Source organism: Amblyomma maculatum, chromosome 1, assembly GCF_055883805.1.
Source record: "Amblyomma maculatum isolate TAMU_Amacu chromosome 1, ASM5588380v1, whole genome shotgun sequence".
Classification (NCBI taxonomy): domain Eukaryota; kingdom Metazoa; phylum Arthropoda; class Arachnida; order Ixodida; family Ixodidae; genus Amblyomma; species Amblyomma maculatum.
Genome location: NC_139344.1, coordinates 498,085,182 through 498,098,627, shown reverse-complemented (window position 1 = coordinate 498,098,627; position 13,446 = coordinate 498,085,182). Strand labels below are relative to the sequence as shown.

The 13,446-nt window shown below is 47.0% G+C and overlaps 1 long non-coding RNA gene across 1 annotated transcript; it reads left to right on the top strand.

Moving 5' to 3' along the window:
* The first annotated feature begins 260 nt into the window (after positions 1-260).
* On the top strand, positions 261-12,759 carry LOC146210294 (uncharacterized). Its single transcript, XR_014708711.1, has 4 exons — positions 261-461; positions 1,976-2,064; positions 2,603-2,713; positions 12,725-12,759. It is a non-coding gene; the product is annotated as an uncharacterized LOC146210294 (long non-coding RNA).
* The last annotated feature ends 687 nt before the right edge of the window (positions 12,760-13,446 follow it).

Genomic DNA, 13,446 nt, shown 5'->3' with positions numbered 1-13,446 from the left:
ACAATCCATAATTTCAAACTTCCCGCGTCTCGGCTGCCGATGGTACTTCTGGTTCCCATTGGTTGAAAATAAAAGAAAACTTATGCTCCATCTTTGGCTTTCAAAACCTTTCAAAAACAGGCTCACTTTTTATTATATTATTGATAAAATGATTGTTAATTATTGCTGCACTTTTGTATACAATACTACGATACTACTACTCACAAGTAACTGCTTGGCAGTTCGCATGTGTGTGTACAGGCGCTGCTGTGTATCAACGGTCTGTGTGGCCCACGGCCTACTGTATATTGGGTTATCTTTGTGTTATCTGCCGTATTTTACTTCTGCCTGCGTGTCATGTTGGCATCAGCTGCTCCCTGACCACAGCGCGCATCGTTTACTAACAGCGGTGGATCCGTCCTCGTCTCAAGTGTTTGTGTCGTCTCAGTATGCAGTCGAAGGCAGCGGGGAATACGTCAGTGGTAAGCCTTTCTCCACTTCTGTTTCTCCACTTCTGTATGCTCTCAAGCAGTGCTTACGAGCAATAGGAGATTACGCAGAACAGTATATTGTTTTTCATTTCCGAAATTTTCATCGAGATACTGCTTGATAAAAGCGCAAAAAGAAATTATTTGAGCTCTATCGCCGCAAGTTGCTTTGTCTCTTGTCTTTTCACCGCTGTGCAAGGCGCCGTCGACGCTTTTACCCACCACCTACCGTATAATGCTTTTACCGCTGCTACCAGACGTTATTGTTCTTAAGTAGAGTCTGCATTTCAGGCAAACATCGGAAGATTAGTCGAACAGGTGTTCATGAGACTCCCCCACCCCCCTCATGCGAACGAGGCACCCTCTGCGCGAGCGCTCACCGCAGCTGTGTGCACTTCGCACGGTCGCGTGCTCTGCTCTTCGGATAAGTGTGCTATTACATGCCAGCTGTGCTCTGCGGTGAAGGGGCGCTAAAAGACGACGCAACTTGCAGCAGTGAGCTCGACATCAAAAAATTACTTTCTCTCTTAAAGCAACAGTTAACGCGATGAAAAATTCAGAAATGAAAGACAATAAGCTGTTCTACCTAGCGCCTTAACGTTCGTTCTTTTTTTTACTGTAACCCCTCCAGGCTGACACCAACATGTCTTCATGGTTCAACATGCACTTCTTTCTGCAAACTGTTTTCTATTTCGATATACACTGATTTACTAGATGTAACATTGGTTATAAATGACATCTAGGGAAGCAATATGGCTATTTTCTAATTCCCAAAAGCTTGTTGATAGTTGTAACGAAATGAAAATTTATGTACTTTGAAGATTTCTTACACAATGTTTTGAGGAAAGATTTCGAAAATTTTGAATGCTTTATTGTTTATTGAATGTGATACTTGGTTTCTCGCTTTTTCGAAACATTTGAATTTTGCTCTACCCAGAAAAATGTTTTGGAGCAATTTTAAGCTTTCAAACATGCCTTGGGATGAGTCATCGGGAATGTTTTTGGACAAATCAGGTTGAGTGCAACCTCCGGGACGTTTGGTGCAGAACGACCGTTGTTAGTTTTATATATCGGAAGAGCTCAGTCAGCGTGCCTGTACACAAACAAGAGGACCTTTTAAGGAGGAAGTTTTAACTCATTTTTGCCTGTATGCTTATTGGCAATACCATGTGGAAGGGAAACAGTTTCAAGACAAGACACGAGCTTATGTCATGTAGCTGCACATATTTATCCCTTACCGCTTATAGTTTTTGTGATTGCATATTTGGACCTAATATGACAGAGCCTGAGTTCATAACTTTGCCATTACGAACAGCTCAGCAAACTTGGGCAGAGTGTTGGAGCAGTTTCACGAATTCTATACATCATGCACTTGTGATCATTTTGGATATCGTACCATATTAGTTTCTATCCACTTATATGGTTAAATGAGATTTTCTTGTTTGCCAGGCATTTAACAAAAGCTTCTATGCGAGCTCTTCTCATGTCTTTTGTGTGTTGTCATGCAGAAGGTCTCCGAGAGCTGATGGCTTCTTTTAAGGTATCGTGGACCCCAGTGCCAAGGCTGATTCTTGGCAAAGTCACCAAGTCTGATAAGGTAAGGATTTTTCTGCTATCACGCCATGACCAGCTGCGCTCAAAAGAGCTGTACATAATAGTTAGGGTATTTATTAATTGCAGTTTTATTTGTGATGTGGTCCAGTTGGACAGTCCATTTCTTAAAGCTGTAGCCTATACATGCAACACTTATTGTCTGGATGAGGGACCAATTCAAAAGTGCTTTGCAAGATGAGGCTAACATGTGTGCAGTATTAGATACATTGTGACCCTCTAAATAGTAAGTGAAAGTGCATGAGCAATATCACTTGGGGTTCATTTTATTATAATAGTATGATTAGCTACCACCTCCTTGAGAATCGTAAAGGTGCTTGCTGAGTAACGATTTTGCATTGTGGGGTCATTGCAAACTGGCTATTTTAGACAACCGGTATGTCTACAGAGCAAGATTTATTGAAAGGAAAATAGATAGGTCGGCTGACTACTATGAGGGTGGCAGCAGAACGCTGGAGCTGATGAACTGAAGGATCATCTATTCAACTGCACGCTAATCTGTGAGCGACTTGTCTTCTTCAAAGGCCTCATAATGTCCAACCGAAAAAGAGAAAAGGAAATGGAAGTGCCAGGCGAATCACATTAAGATGGAGAACATCCACAAGGCATTCAAATCTTTCAAAACTCCCGATGAGGTATGTTACATTCATAATTTGTCACCTCCTTGATAGTCAGTAAAGGGTGGTGTAGCAGCTTATGGGGTGAGTTGGTGCATAATACTCAGAATTGCAGTGAAGCCTAGACAAACACATAGAAACAAACACGAAACAGGCACACACTACAAACTGTAATACAAAACTGTACCCGAATTTCCTCTTGAACACTCGGCCACAACTTCCTCCTCTACTCTCAAGTACAGCACACTCGCACACATCTATCCCAAGCAGATATGTCTGGCCAATAGTAAATGTTAGCAAGGTAGCATCCAAGCAACAAATACAAGACCAAGAATGTCACTCACATCTTCTAACAAGAGTTAAAACTCCCGCCACATAGGCACAAACTAAAAAAAAACACATCTGCAGCTGCCAAGAATCAGGTTCACATTCACGCACAATACATCTAAACAATGAGTCCGGTTTGTGAGTTTCAACACAAAAGACATATTGCCGCGAAACCTTCAAAACAGTATTTGTTGTTTTTTAACAGCCGCCGGCATACAGGCTTATCACTCTGATTCTGGACCGCGTATCAGTTCCGTAATCTTTGTTTGTTACTGCTCGATGTCGCGAGTCACACCTTTATCAGTTTTGTTGTAGCGCAAGACGCACCGAGATCTGTCTCGAAGGTTCCGGCCACTCGCTTGTCTTTCCACAATGTTCCAGCCCATGCTGGTAGCTGTTTGCGACGTTATCTAGATTCTTCTGTGCAGCCTTTAAATTGAGCGTTGCCGAGTGTGACGAGCATTCTTTGTTCGACGATCGACGAGCACGTTTGTTTCTATCGCCGCCGCCGAGTTGCTTAGTTCTTTTGCGGGCGCAAGTCAGCCCAAATAAAGTTTCTTTAGTGCAGTCATCGACCCCTCATTTGTGTTGTCGACCTCGTCACCACTACGTGACATCTGGTGGAGGTGCTGCCTCTGATCCTTCAAGCGAGGACCCCAGCCTTGTTCCTGTCGCCCTGGAAAACCAGCCTACAGGTCACCGATCCAGCCGCCGACTCCAAGGCCTACAACCCGAACACGGTCTACTTCCTGACCCCCTTCGATCTCGGAAGGCATCGACGCTGACAATGGCCCAGCCTACAGCACCGGTTGTTTTCGTCCAACCCCGTGAGCCCCCCTGCTTCCATGGACGACCGGATGAAGATGCGGGAGACTGGATGGACCTTTTCGACCGTGTGGCAGATTTCAACGGCTGGAATGACGCCGCGAAACTTAGGCAAGTCTACTTTATTCTTCAAGGACATGCCCGAGTTTGGTTTGAAAATCACGAGACTTCTTTCAAGGATTGGGAGATATTCAAAGCACAGTTCTTGATGGCCTTTACAAGTTCTGTCAGAAAAGAAAGAGCTCAGGCCCTCCTCTAATCAAGAATTCAACTACCAAACGAGCCCGTCCTGGCCTACGTAGAGGAGATGAAACGCCTGTTTCGCCGCGCCGACCCTAACATGACCGAAAATGACAGAGTGAAATTCTTAATGCGAGGCATTAAAGAGTCGCTTTTTGCGGGGCTTGTCCGGAACCCGCCGAAAACTGTGGAAGAATTTGAGAGTGAAGCATCGACCATCGAGAAGACGTTGGATACCCGGATGCGCCACTACGAGCGACCACTTCAACCAAACTACTCATGCCACTACCCCAGCACATCTGCAAGCGGAGAGAACCTTCGGGACCTAATCCGGGAGATCGTGCGAGAGGAGCTGCGCCGAATGCTGCCATCATCGCAACAACCCCAGGTGGCGACGCTCGCGGACGTCGTCCGTGAAGAAGTTCAGCAGGCGCTGGGCGTTCCTGAAGCGACGGCTGCGACTGTTCCAGCACAAGAAGCAACAGCGATGAACTACGCTGGTGCATTACGTCGCCCTCCGCCCCGACGTGATGACTTTCCCAGCCCTCGCCGCTACCGTCCTGTTACTGAAAACCGCCCCTTGGCCCCCGCCCGCCAAGCCTACCAACGACCCCCAAACCCCAGGAAGTGCGACGCCTGGAGGACTGCAAACAACCGGCCATTATGCTTCCACTGCGGTGAGGCCGGCCACATTCTACGCCACTGCCTGTACCGACGAATCGGTCTCCGCGGATTTGCAGTCGACGCTCCACGACCACGCCCAGGTGAACGGCCACAAGAAATTGACAACTACCTGCGTAGCGGTGAGATTGCACCACCAAGCCGTCGGTTCAGATCTCCATCGCCGTACAGGGCCCGCTTTGCGTCGCCAGGCCGTAACTATGATGAGAGTATGCGCGGAAGGTCCCCAAGCCCGCGCAGGGGAAACTAAAGGCAGCAACCTTTGGAGGTGAGGTTGCTCAACGGCGAAAAGACGAAGATCCTCCGCCGCCGACGACCACTAACGACGACGCAACCATTTCATCGCCGCTCCACACGACGACATCGACGACAACACGACCAGAGTGTAAGCAGACACCGCCGCCCAGCGAAGTAACAACGGTATGCCCCGGCCATGACCTGAAGAAACGGCGGAGCCGAGATCGGACACTAAGGCCCACGTGCAATGCGAGGACGCGAACAAGTGACCTTGAAGTTGATGTCGACGGTCGCAGAGTCACTGCCCTTGTAGACACCGGAGCTGACTATTCAGTCATCAGTGGACCGTTAGCCTCCCATCTCAGGAAAGTTACAACCGCTTGGGATGGCCCGCTGATTCGCACCGCAGGTGGCAACCTGATTACTCCATCGGGACGGTGTACTGCAAGAATAACCGTAAATGGGCGTACTTACCCCACCAGCTTTGTGGTCTTGCAGCAGTGCTCCCGCGACGTGATTTTAGGCATGGACTTCCTAAATGAAAATAGGGCTATCATCGACCTCCGATCCAAGCTCATCAAGCTCTCTGCAGACAAAGCCATACCTGCTACGACGACTTCGACGCAACACGTCGCTCTAAACGTCCTCGACGGAGAATTGACCGTGCCGCCCCGATCAAGCGTCGCCGTCAGCGTAGGTAGCACAGACATTGAAACCGCTGAAGGCATCGTCGAAGGAAATATCCAATTGCTCTTGGAACGAGGTATCGGCATCGCAAGAGGCATCGCGAAATTCCGGAAAGGACAAGCTCAGGTGCTGGTAACAAACTTCACTGAAGAATACCGGCATCTAAACAAGGGCACGACCATCGCTTTTCTCGACGAATTAGCGGACCTCAAAGACGTATTCACCCTCCACGACCAACCACTGGAAGGCGCACCGGACCAATTCCGTCAGCCCACATTTGACATCAATCCAGTATTGACCCACAGCAGGAAAAACCAGATTCGCAGTCTTCTTCGAAACTACAGGGAGTGCTTCTCGTCATCATCGAAGGTACGACAAACACCACTGGCCAAGCACCGCATTATAACGGACGAACACGACCGACCTCTGCGCCAAAGCCCTTATCGTGTATCGCCGCGAGAACGGCAGGCCATTCGCGATCAAGTTGAGGAAATGCTGCGTGATGACGTAATCCAGCCATCGAACAGCCCCTGGGCGGCGCCAGTCGTTTTGGTCAAGAAGAAAGACAGCACACTTCGCTTCTGCGTTGATTACCGCCGCTTGAATAGCATAACGAAGAAGAATGTCTACCCGCTTCCCCGCATCGACGACACTCTCGACCGACTTTGCAATGCAAGGTACTTCTCATCGATGGACTTAAAGAGCGGATATTGGCAAATTGAGGTCGACGAAAGAGATCGCGAGAAGACCGCATTCATCACACCGGACGGCCTTTATGAGTTCAAGGTGATGCCATTTGGCCTCTGCTCCGCACCAGCCACGTTTCAACGAGTAATGGACACAGTCCTGGCAGGGTTGAAGTGGCAAATTTGTTTGGTATATTTGGACGACGTTGTTGTCTTCTCGTCCAACTTTGAAGACCACCTAAAACGACTACAGACAGTGTTGGAAGCCATCAAGTCATCGGGACTAACGCTAAAAGCAGAGAAGTGTCACTTCGCCTACGCAGAACTCCGGTTCCTAGGTCACATCGTTAGCAAGGACGGTATTCGCCCAGACCCGGAGAAAACAGCTGCAATCGCACAATTCCCACCGCCTGCCGACAAGAAAGCTGTGCGCCGATTCCTTGGGCTGTGCGCTTATTATCGACGATTTGTCAGAAACTTTTCGCGGATCGCCGAACCGTTGACGCAGCTTACAAAGGCTGACGTACCTTTTAAATGGGAAGCGCCGCAAGGAGAAGCCTTCGACGAACTCAAGCGCCGCCTGCAATGCCCTCCCGTACTTGGCCACTTTGATGAAAACGCCGAGACCGAAATTCACACCGACGCGAGCAGTGTGGGCCTAGGAGCCGTTCTCGTCCAGAAGAGTGCCGGACAGGAGAAAGTAATCGCCTACGCTAGCAGGTCACTCACAAAAGCCGAAGTCAATTACTCGACGACCGAGAAGGAGTGCCTTGCAATCATCTGGGCCACTTCTAAGTTTCGTCCATACCTATACGGCCGACCATTCAAGGTGGTAAGCGACCATCACGCGCTCTGCTGGCTGGCTAATTTGAAAGATCCTTCCGGCCGCCTTGCCAGATGGAGCCTACGACTTCAAGAATTTGACATGACTGTAGTCTATAAGTCGGGCCGAAAGCATTCCGACGCAGACTGCTTATCCCGCGCTCCCGTCGATGCTCCCCCGAAGGACGATGACGACGACGCCTTTTTGGGACCGGTAAGCGCCAGCAGTTTCGCAGAACAACAGCGATCAGACCCTGAGCTGAAAGCGCTAGCCGATTACTTGAAAGGAAAGACCGCTTCCCCTCCTGGTGTGTTCAGGCGACATTTATCATCCTTCACGTTAAGCAATGGCCTCCTCGTGAAGAACTTCGCACCCAACAAGACCGCGCAGCTTCTCGTAGTGCCTAAAACCCTTCGGCAAGAAATTCTGCAGGCGTTGCACGATGAGCCCACAGCAGGCCACCTCGGATTTGCGCGCACGTTGCGTCGAATCCAAGAGAAGTATTACTGGCCGCGACTGCCTGCCGAAGTTGCCCACTACGTGAAGACGTGTCGTGAGTGCCAACGACGCAAGACGCCACCGATCAGACCAGCAGGACTACTAAACCCGATTCCGCCCCCAATCCTGCCCTTTCAGCAAATTGGGATGGATCTCCTCGGCCCCTTTCCATCTTCGTCTATGGGTAACAAGTGGATCATCGTGGCCACTGACTACCTTACTCGTTACGCCGAAGCAAGAGCACTACCAAATGGTACCGCGGCAGAAGTCGCCAAATTTTTTGTCGAACAAATTCTCTTGCGACACGGCGCCCCAGAAGTGCTCATCACGGACAGGGGAACGGCGTTTACGGCAGAGTTGACGCAAGCCATCCTGGAATAGTCACACAAGCCATCGACGAACAACTGCGTACCATCCCCAGACCAATGGCCTCACGGAGCGCCTGAATAAAACGATCGCGGACATGATCGCTATGTACGTCGACGCTGAACACAAGACCTGGGACACCATCTTGCCGTACGTGATCTTCGCGTATAACACGGCAGTCCAGGAGACGACCAGAGCGACCCCGTTTAAGCTTGTGTACGGCAGGGAGCCCACGACGACGCTCGACGCAATGCTGCCGCACGTAACCAGCGAAGACAACCTTGACGTCGCCGCCTACCTGCAGCGTGCAGAGGAAGCCCGACGACTCGCACGGCTGCGTATTAAAGACCAACAGCGCACCGACAGCCGACGATACAATTTACGACGACGCCATGCAGAGTACAATCCAGGAGACCAAGTATGGGTTTGGACACCAATTCGCCGTCGCGGATTAAGTGAAAAGTTGTTGCGTCGATATTTTGGGCCATACAAAATCCTTCGCCGCGTCGGACCACTGGACTATGAAGTCATTCCCGACGGAACGTCAGCATCACAACGGCGACGCGCACGCCCAGAAATTGTACATGTTGTACGACTGAAGCCATATTACGCGCGTTAAAGAATCTGTGGTGTTTAAACTTTGCAGTGTTTATGTTTAAGTTTCTTTGTTTTGGAACATCGAGGCGATGTTTTTTTTAAGGGGGGAGTAATGCCGCGAAACCTTCAAAACAGTATTTGTTGTTTTTTAACAGCCGCCGGCATACAGGCTTATCACTCTGATTCTGGACCGCGTATCAGTTCCGTAATCTTTGTTTGTTACTGCTCGATGTCGCGAGTCACACCTTTATCAGTTTTGTTGTAGCGCAAGACGCACCGAGATCTGTCTCGAAGGTTCCGGCCACTCGCTTGTCTTTCCACAATGTTCCAGCCCATGCTGGTAGCTGTTTGCGACGTTATCTAGATTCTTCTGTGCAGCCTTTAAATTGAGCGTTGCCGAGTGTGACGAGCATTCTTTGTTCGACGATCGACGAGCACGTTTGTTTCTATCGCCGCCGCCGAGTTGCTTAGTTCTTTTGCGGGCGCAAGTCAGCCCAAATAAAGTTTCTTTAGTGCAGTCATCGACCCCTCATTTGTGTTGTCGACCTCGTCACCACTACGTGACAATATGAAGGGAACCCTTATTTGAATCGCTGATTGCCTTGCCCAATCTGGTCAGCTGCAGTTCATTTCTTCTTCACAAGCATAAAATTCTTTTTAATTGCCTAAGGTCTTCTTATTAGGCAAGAGTCGGAATAGGATTGGCAGAGAAATTTTTGAGGCGTTATAGATACAAAAGAAAGATAGCACATGGTTCATTGATGCCTCTTTGTCCTTGTGCAAAAATGAAATTTCAGTTCTTGAAGGCTGTTTATGAGTTGTTGCTAGGGATGTGTGGTGCATGAGGAATGCTTTTTGGATGGGCTTGAAGACTTACTGAGGACTTCTCGGAAGATGAGCCGGAGCTGTGAAGCCCCATTGTTTGTCAGTTTGAAGAAGACGAAGGTTTTTCCTCTAAAAAATCAATGACTTTGAATACCTTCTGAGGAATAACCTTCGTCTTTTTCAAACTGACAAACAACGGGGCTTCGCAGCTCCGACTGGCCTATACAAACAGAAGGCAAGCCAGGAAATTAAGAATTTTATCTTTGTGAGGAAGAAAGCTGGTGCAAAAGCAGTCGTGTTTTTTAATGAACTGCAGCTGACCAGATTGGCCTAGGTGATCAGCAATTGAAAGGAGGGTTGCCTTGATGTGTTTTTTTTTTTCGTTGAAACTCAGAAAGCGGACACATTTAGATGTATTGGTAGGGAATGTGAACCTAATTCATGGCAGCTGCAGATGTTTATTTTTTGTTTAAGTTTGTGTCTGTGGCGAGAGTAGTGACTGTCTTGTTTGGACGGTGCGAGTGATGATCTTGGTTTTGTATTTGTTGCTTGGACGCTACCTTGCTAACAGTTATTGTTGGCCAGACATATCTGCTTGGTATAGACCAGATTTTTTTACCCTCACGCGCAGGCTGCCAGCACGCTCCTGCTCTAGACACCAGGCAACGTATGTATGGGGACTGCGGGACCGCAGATCACGCAGGCGCCTCGCGTTGAATACGCGTGTTTGTGAGCAATCGTCAAATTCTGTAGTTAACGCGCTCTACCACTTACGCATGTAGGTGTGTGCTGTGCCTTGCTACTCACATTTGTCCTTGTTCTACATAATACTACAGCATTTTGAAACGCACTGCCCTCTTGACGCAATATACGAAGGTAGGCTACCATGCAGGTTGCGAACTGTAAATCAGCGTTCATGCGCAGCAGTGGCATATTTTTTTTCTCGGACTGCCCTTCACAAGCATTGAATGCATATGTCTTGCTTTTTTACTTCTTTGATTCTGCGAATTTTGGACCAGACTCCATGGTGTGAGATGTAACCGGATTGGCGAGCTTCACGCTAAAGGTTGCCTAGGCAAAGCGTGTTTTCGGCCACCAGTGGTTCGTCTTTGGCTTTCATTTGCCATTCCTTAACAGAGTTTAAGTCCGATTATAACAGACGCTTGGGCGAGTTGGACAATCCACAAGTGCAGACAGCGCAAAAAAAAAATGGAGCTACGTTTCCGTTGTTCTTTTTTTTTTTTTTTTGCTTGGGCTGTCTGCACTCCCACTAACGGCAATTCAAATTTTTATTTCTTTATTTCAAAGAGCCGCCAATTTTTTTTTTGCTTGGGCTGTCCGCACTCCCACTATCAGCAATTCAAATTTTTATTTCCTTGTTTCAAAGAGAAGTCTGCATGAAAAATGGTTGAGCGTAGTAGCTTTTTGTGATTTCTGTCTAAGACTCAAAAACATAATTTCATTACATGCTATGACCTGGCCGAAATGGCTAAACAGATCTTTCACATACACCGAAAGCATCTAAATAGAGAATATTCGTATTCAGCTGCTATGTGTTAATATTTGTTCAAAACTTGAAAGAAATAGAGAAACTGTGTTGTGCCCTCCAGCGAGTGGCTCTGTGGATAGGGCTCTCGACTGCTGAATCAGAAGACATGGGTTCGATCACGGAAGCTATGGCAGCTCTTCGATGAAGATGAAGCCGAAGGCGCTTGTGTGGTGTGCGATGCCAGCGCACGTTAAAGAACCCCAGGCATTCATTAACTTTTGGAGCACTTCACTACGGCGTACCTCATAGCCGATGCCACTTTTGGACGCTAAACTTCATATACCACATAAAAACAGTTGTCATGCTCCAGCTAGTATTTTTTTGCTGCAGTTTCTTCCTTTGGCGTGTATGACAATGTACGTGCAGGATAAAAAAAAAGTATCATGCTTGACATGAAGGCACTACTGTTTGATAGGTGCTAGATTATCCAGCGATGAAAAGAAACGATCCTAATGCTCCGTTGTTTATAAATAAAGCGCAACAAAACTTGCGTGCTGTTAGCTTGTCTATTCCGATGAACGAACCGCGATAATTTGTTGGTGTTACTGGCACAGTCGTTGATCGTACATCAGCTGCCTTCATCAACAAGGCACCAGACAACCTGCATACACTTTCATCTCGATGTATACTGTATTCTTTTAAGTATAAGTGATTGCATTGTTTATTACCTACTGTATTCATTCAGTAGTTCTCTTCGAGCTATCCCACAGTGGCATCCACTTACCATTTTGGCATAATCGAGGATGCACTGCTTAATTTTTTTTTTCAAGGAATGGGAGGATGTAGTCTTGGAATGATGTATATTCATTCTTATTGAGTTTATTTTTGTTCTAATTCTCTTGTTTTGTAGGTTTTTTTATATGTAGACATTTTAGCAGCAGCCTACATAACCACAGATAAAGCCCTCAGAAATGAAAATATGCACATACTGTTTACTTCCACAAGGCTCAACCTCATTACTGTGTCCATAGAAGGCACCCTAAATATTCTTGTTTGATGTTTTTGGACACTACGTAAATAATGTTTGATAAAACTGCCACATACTTGTTTTATCAAACTGAAGATAGTCGATGGTCACTTAGGGCGACAAATTGGATTCCAAGGTAGCTAAAGCATAGCAGGGTGCAGCAGAAAGTTGGATGAGCGGATGAATTTAAGAAGTTCACAGGGGTCAAGTGGATGCAGCTAGCAGAGGACCGGGTTAATTGTAAGAATATGAAAGAGGCCTTTGGCCTGCAATGGATATATCTCTGCTGATATAATTTTTCCAGACCTGCTACTAGTGTTGCTTTACTGTCTATTACATACATCCCATAATGCTTTTTGCGCTATAAATACCTTGTTGCCTGCTTTTTGTCCTTTTGTACATACATGGCTACTTCATTAGAATTTGGTGCATAGCGCTAAAAAGACAAGGACACAGCGAGACACACAGGACGGGCGCTGTGTGTATCAGGACGCTGTGTGTCAGGACGCCCGTCCTGTGTGTCTCGCTGTGTCCTTGTCTTTTTAGCGCTATGCACCAGTCGAACCATCACCAACTTGCCCACGCTTCCACTCTTACTTTATTAGAAGCAGGTGCCGTACATGTTATTGTCATTGCAAAAGGTATCTGGAGCGCCACTTGCTAATGTCAGTCCATACAAGCATCTCACATATTTGACCTGTATTTTCACCTTCCCTTTCAGTCAACATGGCTCATGCGAAAGTTGGCAGCCCCCCCCCACCACCTCTCCGCCTCGTGTTCAGCTCTTTGAAGTCACAGGAAGAAATGTAAGCCCCTAACAAAGCTAGAAGGCTGTGACTTTTGATCGTTCAAGAGTATTATTTAACGTGTGCATGTTGTATGATGTGACATGTTCTGCTTATCCTATTTAATGCAGTTACATATGGCCTGGAAAACTAAAAGAGCACTTTAATATGGTGTGGTGCTAGCACAGACTTCATATATTTTGACAGGTGCATGGCTTTAAGGCATTTGTAAAATGAAACTATCTAGAAGTATCCTGTTTACTCGTTTATAATATGCATTCATGTATCACAGCAAGAAAAAAAGTGGAATGCCTTGAATTTTTCTGGGCACTGGATTTTCATGGCCAAATCTCGCTATTATGAATCATGTTGGGCTAAAATGGTTCATTATTTTGAATTATCACGGTACTGAAAAATTAGTGGTTATAAGGGAGTGATCTAATCTTGGTATGAAAATGATGTATCTTGGCAGTAGAGACATGCATAAAAGCCAGATCTGAAATGAAAATGTTTCACGAACTTCAAAGCTGCTTCCTTTGAAGAAATAAGTTATTTTCTTCTACTGCGTGCAGCACACGACTGATTAAAAACCTTTATACCTTCCGCTTTGTGCAATGCTTCATCGGGTGCATACTTCATTGCACCGACTCTCTCTGTT